The sequence below is a fragment of the Carassius carassius genome, chromosome 37 (assembly GCF_963082965.1).
Source record: "Carassius carassius chromosome 37, fCarCar2.1, whole genome shotgun sequence".
Taxonomy (NCBI): Eukaryota; Metazoa; Chordata; class Actinopteri; order Cypriniformes; family Cyprinidae; genus Carassius; species Carassius carassius.
The window spans coordinates 62,677-81,134 of NC_081791.1; the positions used below are offsets into that span (position 1 = coordinate 62,677).

The 18,458-nt window shown below is 49.4% G+C and overlaps 7 non-coding genes and 3 pseudogenes across 7 annotated transcripts; 1 reads left to right on the plus strand and 9 right to left on the minus strand.

The window, feature by feature from the left end:
- Positions 1 to 519: 519 nt before the first annotated feature.
- Positions 520 to 607, plus strand: LOC132118859 (U2 spliceosomal RNA; annotated as a pseudogene).
- Positions 535 to 622, minus strand: LOC132118861 (U2 spliceosomal RNA; annotated as a pseudogene).
- Positions 623 to 2,089: 1,467 nt separating this feature from the next.
- LOC132118886 (U1 spliceosomal RNA) lies at positions 2,090 to 2,253 on the minus strand. Its single transcript, XR_009426053.1, has one exon. It is a non-coding gene; the product is annotated as a U1 spliceosomal RNA (small nuclear RNA).
- A 352-nt stretch (positions 2,254 to 2,605) lies between these two features.
- On the minus strand, positions 2,606 to 2,796 carry LOC132118801 (U2 spliceosomal RNA). The gene has a single exon (XR_009426020.1). It is a non-coding gene; the product is annotated as a U2 spliceosomal RNA (small nuclear RNA).
- Positions 2,797 to 5,446: 2,650 nt separating this feature from the next.
- LOC132118887 (U1 spliceosomal RNA) lies at positions 5,447 to 5,610 on the minus strand. Its single transcript, XR_009426054.1, has one exon. It is a non-coding gene; the product is annotated as a U1 spliceosomal RNA (small nuclear RNA).
- Positions 5,611 to 5,962: 352 nt separating this feature from the next.
- LOC132118773 (U2 spliceosomal RNA) lies at positions 5,963 to 6,153 on the minus strand. The gene has a single exon (XR_009425995.1). It is a non-coding gene; the product is annotated as a U2 spliceosomal RNA (small nuclear RNA).
- A 2,337-nt stretch (positions 6,154 to 8,490) lies between these two features.
- LOC132118888 (U1 spliceosomal RNA) lies at positions 8,491 to 8,654 on the minus strand. The gene has a single exon (XR_009426055.1). It is a non-coding gene; the product is annotated as a U1 spliceosomal RNA (small nuclear RNA).
- A 352-nt stretch (positions 8,655 to 9,006) lies between these two features.
- On the minus strand, positions 9,007 to 9,215 carry LOC132118845 (U2 spliceosomal RNA; annotated as a pseudogene).
- An 8,365-nt stretch (positions 9,216 to 17,580) lies between these two features.
- On the minus strand, positions 17,581 to 17,744 carry LOC132118889 (U1 spliceosomal RNA). Its single transcript, XR_009426056.1, has one exon. It is a non-coding gene; the product is annotated as a U1 spliceosomal RNA (small nuclear RNA).
- A 352-nt stretch (positions 17,745 to 18,096) lies between these two features.
- Positions 18,097 to 18,287, minus strand: LOC132118792 (U2 spliceosomal RNA). The gene has a single exon (XR_009426012.1). It is a non-coding gene; the product is annotated as a U2 spliceosomal RNA (small nuclear RNA).
- Positions 18,288 to 18,458: the final 171 nt, after the last annotated feature.

Consider the following 18,458-nt stretch of genomic DNA (forward strand, 5'->3'; position numbering starts at 1 on the left):
GGGATCTCACTCCTTCCTGGAGTTATAGCCATTTGAGCCACCTCGGCCACACCACCTTGGCACGTTTTGAGGTCCCCTCGCCAAGGTGAATGGAAATTTCCACTTTTTTTGGATGATTATTGACAGTCAGACTCCAGAGAAGCATTCTGTGCTGATCTGGGTGGGACTGGGCCAAATACCTGCCGCTAGTTTGCAAAAGAAGGTTTTCGACAAAATCCCAAATACCCGAAAATTTCGTCAGAGCGACGAGCCAATCTGAGACCTGCATCTCGTTCGGCTCGAGCCAAGGATTCCGATGACATAAGGCACGTGGCTTTGCGACGAACCGTTTGGGAGTTACGAGCGATGCCGTACTCTCTGTCGCCGCAGAGCCAGCGTCAGGCCGATCGGGGCGAGGCCCGGTGACGTTGCAGACGGGGGAGGGTACTACCATCACACAGCGTTTCAGGTCTCCCAGACTTACCAAAGCCGAGATGGGCATCGTCGTGTCCGGCTTCTTCCCCGCTGCATCAAATCAACATCGCTTCTCGGCCTTTTGGCTAAGATCAAGTGTAGTATCTGTTCTTATCAGTGATAAGAACAGATACTACACTTGATCTTAGCCAAAAGGCCGAGAAGCGATGTTGATTTGATGCAGCGGGGAAGAAGCCGGACACGACGATGCCCATCTCGGCTTTGGTAAGTCTGGGAGACCTGAAACGCTGTGTGATGGTAGTACCCTCCCCCGTCTGCAACGTCACCGGGCCTCGCCCCGATCGGCCTGACGCTGGCTCTGCGGCGACAGAGAGTACGGCATCGCTCGTAACTCCCAAACGGTTCGTCGCAAAGCCACGTGCTTTATGTCATCGGAATCCTTGGCTCGAGCCGAACGAGATGCAGGTCTCAGATTGGCTCGTCGCTCTGACGAAATTTTCGGGTATTTGGGATTTTGTCGAAAACCTTCTTTTGCAAACTAGCGGCAGGTATTTGGCCCAGTCCCGCCCAGATCAGCACAGAATGCTTCTCTGGAGTCTGACTGTCAATAATCATCCAAAAAAAGTGGAAATTCCATTCACCTTGGCGAGGGGACCTCAAAACGTGCCAAGGTGGTGTGGCCGAGGTGGCTCAAATGGCTATAACTCCAGGAAGGAGTGAGATCCCTTCACCCAAATCGGCACACCTGTGCAGGGGCTCAGTCCGCGGTCAGGTGTAAAAGGGCGCTGCGACAGGCCACTAGGTGGCGCTGTAAGCGGAAAAATAAGAAAAATGAAATGTAAAAGGACCATCAAACAAAGATGGAAACACCTGAAACGCTGTGTGATGGTAGTACCCTCCCCCGTCTGCAACGTCACCGGGCCTCGCCCCGATCGGCCTGACGCTGGCTCTGCAGCGACAGAGAGTACGGCATCGCTCGTAACTCCCAAACGGTTCGTCGCAAAGCCACGTGCCTTATGTCATCGGAATCCTTGGCTCGAGCCGAACGAGATGCAGGTCTCAGATTGGCTCGTCGCTCTGACGAAATTTTCGGGTATTTGGGATTTTGTCGAAAACCTTCTTTTGCAAACTAGCGGCAGGTATTTGGCCCAGTCCCACCCAGATCAGCACAGAATGCTTCTCTGGAGTCTGACTGTCAATAATCATCCAAAAAAAGTGGAAATTTCCATTCACCTTGGCGAGGGGACCTCAAAACGTGCCAAGGTGGTGTGGCCGAGGTGGCTCAAATGGCTATAACTCCAGGAAGGAGTGAGATCCCTTCACCCAAATCGGCACACCTGTGCAGGGGCTCAGTCAGCGTTCAGGTGTAAAAGGGCGCTGCGACAGGCCACTAGGTGGCGCTGTAAGCGGAAAAGACCTAATATGATTTGAAAAAGCACAACGAAAAACAAACATGGAGACAGCTACAGCTAGGCTGCAGTCAATCCAATCGACTTGCAAAGTGAGGTCTGTGCAAAATTCGAACTAAACCACACACCAGGGACCGATATTTCAAGAGCGTAAGTGATTTTGTTTCATGAGCTCAAAACACATACCCAGCATGTGGCAGGGCTCATCATTCTGAAACTAAAGAGTAACTGAGATAGATCTTTCTGCTTTGTTTCACCAGTTAATTCAGGGGAGAGCGCGAACGCAGTCCCCCACTACCATAAATTATGCAGTCGAGATTCCCACATTTGGGGAATTCGCAGGGGTCAGCATGGCCGTAGTGCAATGGACAAGCCTCGCCCTGGGTGAACCGCCTTCTTGATCATGGTGTCTCCCCTGCCAGGTAAGTATGAAGACCCAGGCGGCCAGCCAGAGGTACAATTTGCGTCTCTACCATCCTCACCAACGGTTAGCCCTCCGTAAACCCCAACAAAGGAAGGATGGGCGACTTCCATTACTGGCCTGGAAACTGCTTCCCAACGCTGGTTTTAGTTGACTCCCTTTAACCAAACACACCGAATTCGATACATCACCTCGTCAGTGAAAGACTCCGAGACCTCAGGTGGGAGCATCGTTAGTGGAAGAGTCCAACACCTCAGGGGGGTGCCTCAGAAGAGAGTCCGCAATAAACCACAGGACCTGCAAAGGCAGACCTCATTACTTGCACTGCTATTCGTCACAATAAATGGCATTCCCGAAAACGGGAAAGCACACCGTTCCTGGAGACACTGCAATACCAGGCCGATGCGTGGAATGGACGGAGCAAGCCCCGGCTCCAGCTCCGTGATCTAAAAATCCATTTAATATGTAGTCCCTGGATGGGGGACGTATCAGATATTAAACTGATAAGAACAGATACTACACTTGATCTTAGCCAAAAGGCCGAGAAGCGATGTTGATTTGATGCAGCGGGGAAGAAGCCGGACACGACGATGCCCATCTCGGCTTTGGTAAGTCTGGGAGACCTGAAACGCTGTGTGATGGTAGTACCCTCCCCCGTCTGCAACGTCACCGGGCCTCGCCCCGATCGGCCTGACGCTGGCTCTGCGGCGACAGAGAGTACGGCATCGCTCGTAACTCCCAAACGGTTCGTCGCAAAGCCACGTGCTTTATGTCATCGGAATCCTTGGCTCGAGCCGAACGAGATGCAGGTCTCAGATTGGCTCGTCGCTCTGACGAAATTTTCGGGTATTTGGGATTTTGTCGAAAACCTTCTTTTGCAAACTAGCGGCAGGTATTTGGCCCAGTCCCGCCCAGATCAGCACAGAATGCTTCTCTGGAGTCTGACTGTCAATAATCATCCAAAAAAAGTGGAAATTCCATTCACCTTGGCGAGGGGACCTCAAAACGTGCCAAGGTGGTGTGGCCGAGGTGGCTCAAATGGCTATAACTCCAGGAAGGAGTGAGATCCCTTCACCCAAATCGGCACACCTGTGCAGGGGCTCAGTCCGCGGTCAGGTGTAAAAGGGCGCTGCGACAGGCCACTAGGTGGCGCTGTAAGCGGAAAAATAAGAAAAATGAAATGTAAAAGGACCATCAAACAAAGATGGAAACACCTGAAACGCTGTGTGATGGTAGTACCCTCCCCCGTCTGCAACGTCACCGGGCCTCGCCCCGATCGGCCTGACGCTGGCTCTGCAGCGACAGAGAGTACGGCATCGCTCGTAACTCCCAAACGGTTCGTCGCAAAGCCACGTGCCTTATGTCATCGGAATCCTTGGCTCGAGCCGAACGAGATGCAGGTCTCAGATTGGCTCGTCGCTCTGACGAAATTTTCGGGTATTTGGGATTTTGTCGAAAACCTTCTTTTGCAAACTAGCGGCAGGTATTTGGCCCAGTCCCACCCAGATCAGCACAGAATGCTTCTCTGGAGTCTGACTGTCAATAATCATCCAAAAAAAGTGGAAATTTCCATTCACCTTGGCGAGGGGACCTCAAAACGTGCCAAGGTGGTGTGGCCGAGGTGGCTCAAATGGCTATAACTCCAGGAAGGAGTGAGATCCCTTCACCCAAATCGGCACACCTGTGCAGGGGCTCAGTCAGCGTTCAGGTGTAAAAGGGCGCTGCGACAGGCCACTAGGTGGCGCTGTAAGCGGAAAAATAAGAAAATTGAAATGTAAAAGGACCATCAAACAAAGATGGAAACACCTGAAACGCTGTGTGATGTTAGTACCCTCCCCCGTCTGCAACGTCACCGGGCCTCGCCCCGATCGGCCTGACGCTGGCTCTGCGGCGACAGAGAGTACGGCATCGCTCGTAACTCCCAAACGGTTCGTCGCAGAGCCACGTGCCTTATGTCATCGGAATCCTTGGCTCGAGCCGAACGAGATGCAGGTCTCAGATTGGCTCGTCGCTCTGACGAAATTTTCGGGTATTTGGGATTTTGTCGAAAACCTTCTTTTGCAAACTAGCGGCAGGTATTTGGCCCAGTCCCACCCAGATCAGCACAGAATGCTTCTCTGGAGTCTGACTGTCAATAATCATCCAAAAAAAGTGGAAATTTCCATTCACCTTGGCGAGGGGACCTCAAAACGTGCCAAGGTGGTGTGGCCGAGGTGGCTCAAATGGCTATAACTCCAGGAAGGAGTGAGATCCCTTCACCCAAATCGGCACACCTGTGCAGGGGCTCAGTCAGCGGTCAGGTGTAAAAGGGCGCTGCGACAGGCCACTAGGTGGCGCTGTAAGCGGAAAAATAAGAGAATTGAAATGTAAAAGGACCATCAAACAAAGATGGAAACACCTGAAACGCTGTATGATGGTAGTACCCTCCCCCGTCTGCAACGTCACCGGGCCTCGCCCCGATCGGCCTGACGCTGGCTCTGCGGCGACAGAGAGTACGGCATCGCTCGTAACTCCCAAACGGTTCGTCGCAGAGCCACGTGCCTTATGTCATCGGAATCCTTGGCTCGAGCCGACCGAGATGCAGGTCTCAGATTGGCTCGTCGCTCTGACGAAATTTTCGGGTATTTGGGATTTTGTCGAAAACCTTCTTTTGCAAACTAGCGGCAGGTATTTGGCCCAGTCCCACCCAGATCAGCACAGAATGCTTCTCTGGAGTCTGACTGTCAATAATCATCCAAAAAAAGTGGAAATTCCATTCACCTTGGCGAGGGGACCTCAAAACGTGCCAAGGTGGTGTGGCCGAGGTGGCTCAAATGGCTATAACTCCAGGAAGGAGTGAGATCCCTTCACCCAAATCGGCACACCTGTGCAGGGGCTCAGTCAGCGGTCAGGTGTAAAAGGGCGCTGCGACAGGCCACTAGGTGGCGCTGTAAGCGGAAAAGACCTAATATGATTTGAAAAAGCACAACGAAAAACAAACATGGAGACAGCTACAGCTAGGCTGCAGTCAATCCAATCGACTTGCAAAGTGAGGTCTGTGCAAAATTCGAACTAAACCACACACCAGGGACCGATATTTCAAGAGCGTAAGTGATTTTGTTTCATGAGCTCAAAACACATACCCAGCATGTGGCAGGGCTCATCATTCTGAAACTAAAGAGTAACTGAGATAGATCTTTCTGCTTTGTTTCACCAGTTAATTCAGGGGAGAGCGCGAACGCAGTCCCCCACTACCATAAATTATGCAGTCGAGATTCCCACATTTGGGGAATTCGCAGGGGTCAGCATGGCCGTAGTGCAATGGACAAGCCTCGCCCTGGGTGAACCGCCTTCTTGATCATGGTGTCTCCCCTGCCAGGTAAGTATGAAGACCCAGGCGGCCAGCCAGAGGTACAATTTGCGTCTCTAGCATCCTCACCAACGGTTAGCCCTCCGTAAACCCCAACAAAGGAAGGATGGGCGACTTCCATTACTGGCCTGGAAACTGCTTCCCAACGCTGGTTTTAGTTGACTCCCTTTAACCAAACACACCGAATTCGATACATCACCTCGTCAGTGAAAGACTCCGAGACCTCAGGTGGGAGCATCGTTAGTGGAAGAGTCCAACACCTCAGGGGGGTGCCTCAGAAGAGAGTCCGCAATAAACCACAGGACCTGCAAAGGCAGACCTCATTACTTGCACTGCTATTCGTCACAATAAATGGCATTCCCGAAAACGGGAAAGCACACCGTTCCTGGAGACACTGCAATACCAGGCCGATGCGTGGAATGGACGGAGCAAGCCCCGGCTCCAGCTCCGTGATCTAAAAATCCATTTAATATGTAGTCCCCGGATGGGGGACGTATCAGATATTAAACTGATAAGAACAGATACTACACTTGATCTTAGCCAAAAGGCCGAGAAGCGATGTTGATTTGATGCAGCGGGGAAGAAGCCGGACACGACGATGCCCATCTCGGCTTTGGTAAGTCTGGGAGACCTGAAACGCTGTGTGATGGTAGTACCCTCCCCCGTCTGCAACGTCACCGGGCCTCGCCCCGATCGGCCTGACGCTGGCTCTGCGGCGACAGAGAGTACGGCATCGCTCGTAACTCCCAAACGGTTCGTCGCAAAGCCACGTGCTTTATGTCATCGGAATCCTTGGCTCGAGCCGAACGAGATGCAGGTCTCAGATTGGCTCGTCGCTCTGACGAAATTTTCGGGTATTTGGGATTTTGTCGAAAACCTTCTTTTGCAAACTAGCGGCAGGTATTTGGCCCAGTCCCGCCCAGATCAGCACAGAATGCTTCTCTGGAGTCTGACTGTCAATAATCATCCAAAAAAAGTGGAAATTCCATTCACCTTGGCGAGGGGACCTCAAAACGTGCCAAGGTGGTGTGGCCGAGGTGGCTCAAATGGCTATAACTCCAGGAAGGAGTGAGATCCCTTCACCCAAATCGGCACACCTGTGCAGGGGCTCAGTCCGCGGTCAGGTGTAAAAGGGCGCTGCGACAGGCCACTAGGTGGCGCTGTAAGCGGAAAAATAAGAAAAATGAAATGTAAAAGGACCATCAAACAAAGATGGAAACACCTGAAACGCTGTGTGATGGTAGTACCCTCCCCCGTCTGCAACGTCACCGGGCCTCGCCCCGATCGGCCTGACGCTGGCTCTGCAGCGACAGAGAGTACGGCATCGCTCGTAACTCCCAAACGGTTCGTCGCAAAGCCACGTGCCTTATGTCATCGGAATCCTTGGCTCGAGCCGAACGAGATGCAGGTCTCAGATTGGCTCGTCGCTCTGACGAAATTTTCGGGTATTTGGGATTTTGTCGAAAACCTTCTTTTGCAAACTAGCGGCAGGTATTTGGCCCAGTCCCACCCAGATCAGCACAGAATGCTTCTCTGGAGTCTGACTGTCAATAATCATCCAAAAAAAGTGGAAATTTCCATTCACCTTGGCGAGGGGACCTCAAAACGTGCCAAGGTGGTGTGGCCGAGGTGGCTCAAATGGCTATAACTCCAGGAAGGAGTGAGATCCCTTCACCCAAATCGGCACACCTGTGCAGGGGCTCAGTCAGCGGTCAGGTGTAAAAGGGCGCTGCGACAGGCCACTAGGTGGCGCTGTAAGCGGAAAAATAAGAAAATTGAAATGTAAAAGGACCATCAAACAAAGATGGAAACACCTGAAACGCTGTGTGATGGTAGTACCCTCCCCCGTCTGCAACGTCACCGGGCCTCGCCCCGATCGGCCTGACGCTGGCTCCGCGGCGACAGAGAGTACGGCATCGCTCGTAACTCCCAAACGGTTCGTCGCAGAGCCACGTGCCTTATGTCATCGGAATCCTTGGCTCGAGCCGAACGAAATGCAGGTCTCAGATTGGCTCGTCGCTCTGAAGAAATTTTCGGGTATTTGGGATTTTGTCGAAAACCTTCTTTTGCAAACTAGCGGCAGGTATTTGGCCCAGTCCCACCCAGATCAGCACAGAATGCTTCTCTGGAGTCTGACTGTCAATAATCATCCAAAAAAAGTGGAAATTTCCATTCACCTTGGCGAGGGGACCTCAAAACGTGCCAAGGTGGTGTGGCCGAGGTGGCTCAAATGGCTATAACTCCAGGAAGGAGTGAGATCCCTTCACCCAAATCGGCACACCTGTGCAGGGGCTCAGTCAGCGGTCAGGTGTAAAAGGGCGCTGCGACAGGCCACTAGGTGGCGCTGTAAGCGGAAAAATAAGAAAATTGAAATGTAAAAGGACCATCAAACAAAGATGGAAACACCTGAAACGCTGTGTGATGGTAGTACCCTCCCCCGTCTGCAACGTCACCGGGCCTCGCCCCGATCGGCCTGACGCTGGCTCTGCGGCGACAGAGAGTACGGCATCGCTCGTAACTCCCAAACGGAGTGAGATCCCTTCACCCAAATCGGCACACCTGTGCAGGGGCTCAGTCAGCGGTCAGGTGTAAAAGGGCGCTGCGACAGGCCACTAGGTGGCGCTGTAAGCGGAAAAGAACTAATATGATTTGAAAAAGCACAACGAAAAACAAACATGGAGACAGCTACAGCTAGGCTGCAGTCAATCCAATCAACTTGCAAAGTGAGGTCTGTGCAAAATTCGAACTAAACCACACACCAGGGACCGATATTTCAAGAGCGTAAGTGATTTTGTTTCATGAGCTCAAAACACATACCCAGCATGTGGCAGGGCTCATCATTCTGAAACTAAAGAGTAACTGAGATAGATCTTTCTGCTTTGTTTCACCAGTTAATTCAGGGGAGAGCGCGAACGCAGTCCCCCACTACCATAAATTATGCAGTCGAGATTCCCACATTTGGGGAATTCGCAGGGGTCAGCATGGCCGTAGTGCAATGGACAAGCCTCGCCCTGGGTGAACCGCCTTCTTGATCATGGTGTCTCCCCTGCCAGGTAAGTATGAAGACCCAGGCGGCCAGCCAGAGGTACAATTTGCGTCTCTACCATCCTCACCAACGGTTAGCCCTCCGTAAACCCCAACAAAGGAAGGATGGGCGACTTCCATTACTGGCCTGGAAACTGCTTCCCAACGCTGGTTTTAGTTGACTCCCTTTAACCAAACACACCGAATTCGATACATCACCTCGTCAGTGAAAGACTCCGAGACCTCAGGTGGGAGCATCGTTAGTGGAAGAGTCCAACACCTCAGGGGGGTGCCTCAGAAGAGAGTCCGCAATAAACCACAGGACCTGCAAAGGCAGACCTCATTACTTGCACTGCTATTCGTCACAATAAATGGCATTCCCGAAAACGGGAAAGCACACCGTTCCTGGAGACACTGCAATACCAGGCCGATGCGTGGAATGGACGGAGCAAGCCCCGGCTCCAGCTCCGTGATCTAAAAATCCATTTAATATGTAGTCCCCGGATGGGGGACGTATCAGATATTAAACTGATAAGAACAGATTTTTTTTTTTTTTTTTTTTTTTGACTGGTTTTATTGATATTTAATCAAAAGTGGTACAACAGTACGTCAAGTAATAGATAAAATACAACATATATGTTCACATGCAGGTATGAGTAAAAAAAAATAAAATAAAAAATTAAAAAACAATCGTTCCAATGACGGTTAACACACCACTAAAATCCTGGATCTCCAAGACATGCCTTATGTTAAGATACAGACAAAGTACTTGAAATGACCATAAGGGAAGAAAAAAAAAAAAAAAAAAAAAAAGAGGGGTTATAAGGTTACACATTGATGAATTGTTCTTTTACATACATTTTTATTTTCCTTTAAAGTGCTTTCAGTGTGTTTTAAAAGCCAAAATAAAACTATGTAAAAAAAAAAAGAAAAAAAAAAAAAAAAAAAAAAAAAAAAAAGGGTTCTCTATTGTGCTTGATCGGGGAGGTAATCTTTCAATTTGGGCCTCTCCCACTCTTCGGTCCCAGGCAATCAAACCCAGCTTCAGTGACCCAGAGGAGATCCGTACTCTCTGGCCCGCTGCTCCCGTAGCCGGAAGTGGTGAAGGTACATCTACGGGCAACCAGGGTCGGTGGTGGCCGGGACTCTCTCAGTGGCAACCCCGGCCCCCGCTCTGAATGATTGGGCGCGGTGCCCCTGCAGCATGTTCTCCACCATCCTTACAGTGGCTTGGAGGGGCACCATCACCCGTTTCCCCACCAGCAGGTTTCTGGCAGTCCAGATTGCATGCTTTATAGCATTCAGGGTGAACCAGAGTGTTGTGAACTGTTTTGATGTTAAATCCTTTATCCTCCGGCCCACCCCTAGGACGGCGAGATTATAGTCCATCTGGACCCCACCCGCTGGCAGGCATGGGAAAACCAGGGGGCCGGTCGCGGTCCACCGGTCCCGTGCAGCACCGCACTCCCAGAGGACGTGCCGCACGGTCTCTTCCTGATTACACCCGAGCCGTGGGCACTGTGCGTTGGCGGCCATGCCGCGGGAGTGCATAACCGCCCTGGTTGGTAGGATCTCATGGGCCACCATCCACATCAGGTCTTTTTGCCGGTTCCAAAGAGCGGGGTGGGCTGCGTTTCTCCACACTGTTTTGGATTCGCTCTCAGTTAGCCCTGAAACTGGGCTCACCTTCTCCCGGTCCTGCACAACAGAGATAATCTTTTTATGGTCTTTTAAAATGTCCACATTTTCTCGTTCTAGGTCATGTTTCTTTAAAAAAAAATTAATAAATGCATATTCTTTTGGCAAGTTAAAAGACACTGGGGTTCTAAGATCTACGGTTAAAATTTTTAGGTAGCGTAAGTACGACCCCATCCAAAACTTCACTATTGCTGCGGTCTTATCACTGGATGGGGCCGTGGCATACTTAAAATGTAATCCTGTAAAATGACTCCCTAAAAATAGGCTTAGGTCTGGCAGTCCTTTGCCTCCGTTTTCCTTTCTTTTCTTGACTGTTTCTCTCTTTATTCTCTCCCACCTGGATCCCCAGAGAAAATAAAAGACAGCACGTTCCACTGCTAAAATGAAGGACCTGGGGGGGGTAAAAACAGAGCACAACAATAAAAACAGAGGTAAAATCACAGCTTTAAAAACTAAAATCTTTCCCTCCATCGTCAAAGTCCTTAGTCCCCACAAACCCAGTCGCTGTCTTACTTTCCCTAAAGCATTGGTCCAATTACCTTGTCCACCCCCCTCCCTATCAAATTTTATGCCTAGAATTTTTATATTATCATTTCTTAGAGTCACTTCCAGTCCTCCCACGTCTATGTCGCCCCACTGTCCGAAGAGCTGGGCCTCTGACTTGTTTCTGTTTAATTTGGAGCCAGAGGCCCGTCCATAAGAATCTGTAAGTTCCAAAGCTCTTCGGACAGATAAAAAGTCAGTCGTTAAAATTGTCACATCGTCCATGTATAAAACACATTTTGCTATCAAACCTCCTGGTAGCTTAAATCCTGCAATCCGTTGGTCCCTTCTCAAAAGCTGTGCCAATGGCTCAATGCATGCCACATACAAGAGCGGGGATAACGGGCACCCTTGACGGACGCCGCTGTGAATGTTAACAGCTTTTGTTAAATGCCCATTTACAAGAATTTTGCTGGTTATATCATTATACAGCAATCCCACCCATGCTAAAAACCTCCCTGGGAAGCCCATTTTCTCCAGTACCTGCAATAGGTACTGGTGCGAGACCCGATCAAAAGCTTTTTCAAAATCTAAATTTACCACTATTAGGCCAATGTTTCTGTCTCTCGCAAAACAGATGGTGTCTCGGATCAATATCAGACTGTCCGTGATCCTCTTCCCGGGCACAGCACATGCTTGATCCGGGTGGATCACATCCTTTAAAAACAGGGACATGCGTTTAGCTAAAAGCTTGCTAAAAAGTTTGCAATCCAAATTTAAAAGGCTGATTGGTCTCCACGTTTTTAAATCTGTCCTATCTCCTTTTTTATGCAAAAGTGAAACAATTCCTAGTCTAAAACTGTCAGGGAGTCGGTCCAGTCTATCAAAGTCCTTAAAAACCATTAAAAGTTCTGGTGCTAAAATGTCCCAAAATTTTGAATAAAATTCCACGGGAAGGCCATCACTTCCCGGCGACTTACCAGTTTTAAAATCCTTCATACATTTTGTAAGCTCTAAAAGAGTAAAATCTTGGGTTAAAATAGCACACTCATTATCAATTTTCTTTTCTAAATTTCCCAAAATATTTTCTATGGCTTCCTCTGTTATCTCTTTTTTGTTGTATAAATCTGTATAAAATCTTTCTACTTCTTCTAATATCTCTTCTGTATTTCTGGCTTCCTTCTCCCCCTTTTTTAATTCAGTAATTACCCCTTTATTTGTTAAAATCCTCTTAAAAAAGTATCTTGTGCATTTTTCACCTTCCTCCAGATCTTGTTCCTTACTTCTTAAAATCAACCCTTTGTTTCTTTGTTTTTCCAAATCAGCCATTTCTTTTTTAACCTCCTTTAATTCTTCATTAAAATCAAACCCTCCATTAACAAACTTGAAATACCTTTGTAATCTTTTTTGCAGTCCCAACATGCGTCTCTTTTCTTTGTTCTTTTTTCCAATCCCTTTCTTTCTAAAAAACAGTCTCGTCCGGTGTTTCACCATCTCCCACCACTGTGCACGTGAATCGAAAAAGTCTTGGAGGGTCTGCCACTGACTGAATTGCTCCCTGTAGTCACTAACTATCTCCTCATCCTGCAAAAGGGAGCAATTCAGTTTCCAGATCCCTCCCCCTACCGTCAATTTTGTGGTGAAGGAAATAGTGCAAGACAGCATGACGTGATCGGAAAAGAATAGGGGTGTTAATATAGCATCAGTCGGCGGGCAATCGCGTACGAAAATGTAGTCAATGCGAGAGGCGTTGGTGCCATCACCACTGACCCAGGTGTAGCCCACCTCTCTTGGATGCAAAGTCTTAAAACAGTCAGTTAATTTAAAATCCTTAACTAAACTTTGCATTAAAACTGATGTCTTATCAAACCTAAAGTCTGCCCCCACCCTCTTCCTATCAGTTTTGGCTAAAACACAGTTAAAATCTCCCCCTACCACTAATGGTACCCTCCCCAGCATGTGGGACTGCAGTTCCTCTAAAAGCTCATACCTATCGTTTTTACCTGTAAAACCGTACACATTTAACACCTTAAAATCTCTATCTAAAAAAGTCATATTCGCTAAAATAGCCCGCCCATCTCTTACCACCGTGCTCCCCTTCACCAGGATGTGAGGGTTATTTATTAAAATCGCCACTCCATCATTTTTGTTAAAGTTGGACCCGCTCCATATGGAGGGTCCCGGCGTCCATAGCTCCTCCCACCTCCTGTAACTAGATAAAAAGGGTAAGGCACACTCTTGTAGTAAAAAGACATCTGACTTTTGAGATTTTAAAAAGGATAAAATAGTATGTGCTCTGACCATGGACCTCACACTTCTTACATTTAATGTTGAAATTGTGAGGGCCATGGTGAATAAATTAGGTAAAAAGGCATGAGCTTAAAAAGGAACTAAAACATTTTATTTAAAAGACTACAAAGTTCATTTTAATCACAAAAACTCTTGTGACACCCGCTCCTCTTTACTAGTGATAGTATTGGGTTCAGGAACGGAGGTGTCCACCGCCTTAGGATCCGCAGAGAAAATCTCTTGCGGCTCCTTTGGCGATGATGTTCTTAGCTGTATTTGCAGAAACGAAACCTCATTCGGGGAGGCTGAGGGCCACACCCTGTCTCCTTCCTCATTACTTGAGCTGGTGGACCTCAACTTTTTCTCCTCTGTTTGACACAAAGGAGACCCCGCAGGTCTTTTCTGCAGCTGAGCATTAGGTAACCAATCTAGAGTTATTCCGCCTATACTGCTTGAAGTGTTTTGCTCGGTGTCTAGATCGGGTACAGTTTCCAAAGAGGAGGGGGTCAATTCATCTGACTCTTTCTCCTCTTCACTTTCTTTATCCATTTCCATACTCACATTTTGCTTTCCTAATTGGATGGGCGGAGTCTCCTCCTCCCGACCGTTACCCGCGTCTGACTCCACCCCTTGACCCGCCCCTTCCGCTCCGTCTCGACCAGTCCCTGGGCTTGGTTGGGTATTCAAAATTCCCTCCAAAACCTCAGGGACTGCCTCTTTTTCACTCGTTTGGTTTTTGGTGGCAGCCATTTTTGCTTTTAATATGTTGGCAAAGGATTTAGGGCAGTCTCTGTAGAGATGGTTGGATTCACCACAAAGATTGCACTTTCTGCCATTGGTACATTCTTCATAGATGTGCCCAATTTCTTTGCACTTACCACAAACTGTTTCCTGACATGCCTCTATGAGGTGCCCAAACCGACTGCATTTACGGCACAGTTTGGGCATCCCCTGATAATGAATGTAGCCTCTGTTTTCTCCCAGCACAATCATAGAAGGAATCTGACTTAAGCCCTGGAAGCCGTGTGGATCCTCCCATTGTTTAATGGGAACTCTCCACGCGCCATTCCAGATGCCGTCCTCGTCTAAAACCTTAACAGGCTGGCCCCGAACAGAGCAAAATCTCGCCAACCATATCGCTATGTCATCTCCACTCACAGTTTCATTAAACATTCGAACAATTACCACTTTCAGGGAATTGTCTGTCAGTTTTTCAACTGTGAACATGGAAAGACTGGCTTTTGCCGCTTCAAAACGAGACCAGAAAACATTTAGCAGTGCAGCGCCTTTAAAGCTCAAATCAAAACCACGGTTCTGGGGAAGGGTCAATAAGCAATTTACATCATTTGCTGAAAATCCTAAAACCTTTTGTACGAGTTTCCGTGAGAAATCAAGTCTGGACATCCCCATTAACGTTCCATCATCATTTTTTCTAAACATAAAACGCACGCTGTGGTGCCTCCGCATGCCGGCACGAGCAGCCGACATGGTGGAGGCACCAACAGCCCTTTAAAAATACGTACAACAGCCAATAAATGTCTAAAAGACTGATAGAATAAATAACTAAACTTTTAAAAGGACACTAAATAATAATACAGCAAAATAAATGAATAAAAGGGCACTTTACCTGTGAACGCTAGTGTTTTTCTCCTTCCTAGGCGAGCTGGAAAAAGAACCTGAAGAAAGAAGAAAAACAAGAAAAAAAATGCTGTTCACAGGTGAAGTCCAAGATATATCCCTGTCCGGAGAGACTACAACCACCGCCCGGTAATCGTCTATTTCCTTCCAGAGAAGATGATCGCGACCACGTCCCTCTGATCTTAGCCAAAAGGCCGAGAAGCGATGTTGATTTGATGCAGCGGGGAAGAAGCCGGACACGACGATGCCCATCTCGGCTTTGGTAAGTCTGGGAGACCTGAAACGCTGTGTGATGGTAGTACCCTCCCCCGTCTGCAACGTCACCGGGCCTCGCCCCGATCGGCCTGACGCTGGCTCTGCGGCGACAGAGAGTACGGCATCGCTCGTAACTCCCAAACGGTTCGTCGCAAAGCCACGTGCTTTATGTCATCGGAATCCTTGGCTCGAGCCGAACGAGATGCAGGTCTCAGATTGGCTCGTCGCTCTGACGAAATTTTCGGGTATTTGGGATTTTGTCGAAAACCTTCTTTTGCAAACTAGCGGCAGGTATTTGGCCCAGTCCCGCCCAGATCAGCACAGAATGCTTCTCTGGAGTCTGACTGTCAATAATCATCCAAAAAAAGTGGAAATTCCATTCACCTTGGCGAGGGGACCTCAAAACGTGCCAAGGTGGTGTGGCCGAGGTGGCTCAAATGGCTATAACTCCAGGAAGGAGTGAGATCCCTTCACCCAAATCGGCACACCTGTGCAGGGGCTCAGTCAGCGGTCAGGTGTAAAAGGGCGCTGCGACAGGCCACTGGGTGGCGCTGTAAGCGGAAAAATAAGAAAATTGAAATGTAAAAGGACCATCAAACAAAGATGGAAACACCTGAAACGCTGTGTGATGGTAGTACCCTCCCCCGTCTGCAACGTCACCGGGCCTCGCCCCGATCGGCCTGACGCTGGCTGTGCGGCGACAGAGAGTACGGCATCGCTCGTAACTCCCAAACGGTTCGTCGCAGAGCCACGTGCCTTATGTCATCGGAATCCTTTGCTCGAGCCGAACGAGATGCACGTCTCAGATTGGCTCGTCGCTCTGACGAAATTTTCGGGTATTTGGGATTTTGTCGAAAACCTTCTTTTGCAAACTAGCGGCAGGTATTTGGCCCAGTCCCACCCAGATCAGCACAGAATGCTTCTCTGGAGTCTGACTGTCAATAATCATCCAAAAAAAGTGGAAATTTCCATTCACCTTGGCGAGGGGACCTCAAAACGTGCCAAGGTGGTGTGGCCGAGGTGGCTCAAATGGCTATAACTCCAGGAAGGAGTGAGATCCCTTCACCCAAATCGGCACACCTGTGCAGGGGCTCAGTCAGCGGTCAGGTGTAAAAGGGCGCTGCGACAGGCCACTAGGTGGCGCTGTAAGCGGAAAAATAAGAAAATTGAAATGTAAAAGGACCATCAAACAAAGATGGAAACACCTGAAACACTGTGTGATGGTAGTACCCTCCCCCGTCTGCAACGTCACCGGGCCTCGCCCCGATCGGCCTGACGCTGGCTCTGCGGCGACAGAGAGTACGGCATCGCTCATAACTCCCAAACGGTTCGTCGCAGAGCCACGTGCCTTATGTCATCGGAATCCTTGGCTCGAGCCGAACGAGATGCAGGTCTCAGATTGGCTCGTCGCTCTACAAAATTTTCGGGTATTTGGGATTTTGTCGAAAACCTTCTTTTGCAAACTAGCGGCAGGTATTTGGCCCAGTCCCACCCAGATCAGCACAGAATGCTTCTCTGGAGTCTGACTGTCAATAATCATCCAAAAAAAGTGGAAATTTCCATTCACCTTGGCGAGGGGACCTCAAAACGTGCCAAGGTGGTGTGGCCGAGGTGGCTCAAATGGCTATAACTCCAGGAAGGAGTGAGATCCCTTCACCCAAATCGGCACACCTGTGCAGGGGCTCAGTCAGCGGTCAGGTGTAAAAGGGCGCTGCGACAGGCCACTAGGTGGCGCTGTAAGCGGAAAAATAAGAGAATTGAAATGTAAAAGGACCATCAAACAAAGATGGAAACACCTGAAACGCTGTGTGATGGTAGTACCCTCCCCCGTCTGCAACGTCACCGGGCCTCGCCCCGATCGGCCTGACGCTGGCTCTGCGGCGACAGAGAGTACGGCATCGCTCGTAACTCCCAAACGGTTCGTCGCAGAGCCACGTGCCTTATGTCATCGGAATCCTTGGCTCGAGCCGACCGAGATGCAGGTCTCAGATTGGCTCGTCGCTCTGACGAAATTTTCGGGTATTTGGGATTTTGTCGAAAACCTTCTTTTGCAAACTAGCGGCAGGTATTTGGCCCAGTCCCACCCAGATCAGCACAGAATGCTTCTCTGGAGTCTGACTGTCAATAATCATCCAAAAAAAGTGGAAATTCCATTCACCTTGGCGAGGGGACCTCAAAACGTGCCAAGGTGGTGTGGCCGAGGTGGCTCAAATGGCTATAACTCCAGGAAGGAGTGAGATCCCTTCACCCAAATCGGCACACCTGTGCAGGGGCTCAGTCAGCGGTCAGGTGTAAAAGGGCGCTGCGACAGGCCACTAGGTGGCGCTGTAAGCGGAAAAGACCTAATATGATTTGAAAAAGCACAACGAAAAACAAACATGGAGACAGCTACAGCTAGGCTGCAGTCAATCCAATCGACTTGCAAAGTGAGGTCTGTGCAAAATTCGAACTAAACCACACACCAGGGACCGATATTTCAAGAGCGTAAGTGATTTTGTTTCATGAGCTCAAAACACATACCCAGCATGTGGCAGGGCTCATCATTCTGAAACTAAAGAGTAACTGAGATAGATCTTTCTGCTTTGTTTCACCAGTTAATTCAGGGGAGAGCGCGAACGCAGTCCCCCACTACCATAAATTATGCAGTCGAGATTCCCACATTTGGGGAATTCGCAGGGGTCAGCATGGCCGTAGTGCAATGGACAAGCCTCGCCCTGGGTGAACCGCCTTCTTGATCATGGTGTCTCCCCTGCCAGGTAAGTATGAAGACCCAGGCGGCCAGCCAGAGGTACAATTTGCGTCTCTAGCATCCTCACCAACGGTTAGCCCTCCGTAAACCCCAACAAAGGAAGGATGGGCGACTTCCATTACTGGCCTGGAAACTGCTTCCCAACGCTGGTTTTAGTTGACTCCCTTTAACCAAACACACCGAATTCGATACATCACCTCGTCAGTGAAAGACTCCGAGACCTCAGGTGGGAGCATCGTTAGTGGAAGAGTCCAACACCTCAGGGGGGTGCCTCAGAAGAGAGTCCGCAATAAACCACAGGACCTGCAAAGGCAGACCTCATTACTTGCACTGCTATTCGTCACAATAAATGGCATTCCCGAAAACGGGAAAGCACACCGTTCCTGGAGACACTGCAATACCAGGCCGATGCGTGGAATGGACGGAGCAAGCCCCGGCTCCAGCTCCGTGATCTAAAAATCCATTTAATATGAAGTCCCCGGATGGGGGACGTATCAGATATTAAACTGATAAGAACAGATACTACACTTGATCTTAGCCAAAAGGCCGAGAAGCGATGTTGATTTGATGCAGCGGGGAAGAAGCCGGACACGACGATGCCCATCTCGGCTTTGGTAAGTCTGGGAGACCTGAAACGCTGTGTGATGGTAGTACCCTCCCCCGTCTGCAACGTCACCGGGCCTCGCCCCGATCGGCCTGACGCTGGCTCTGCGGCGACAGAGAGTACGG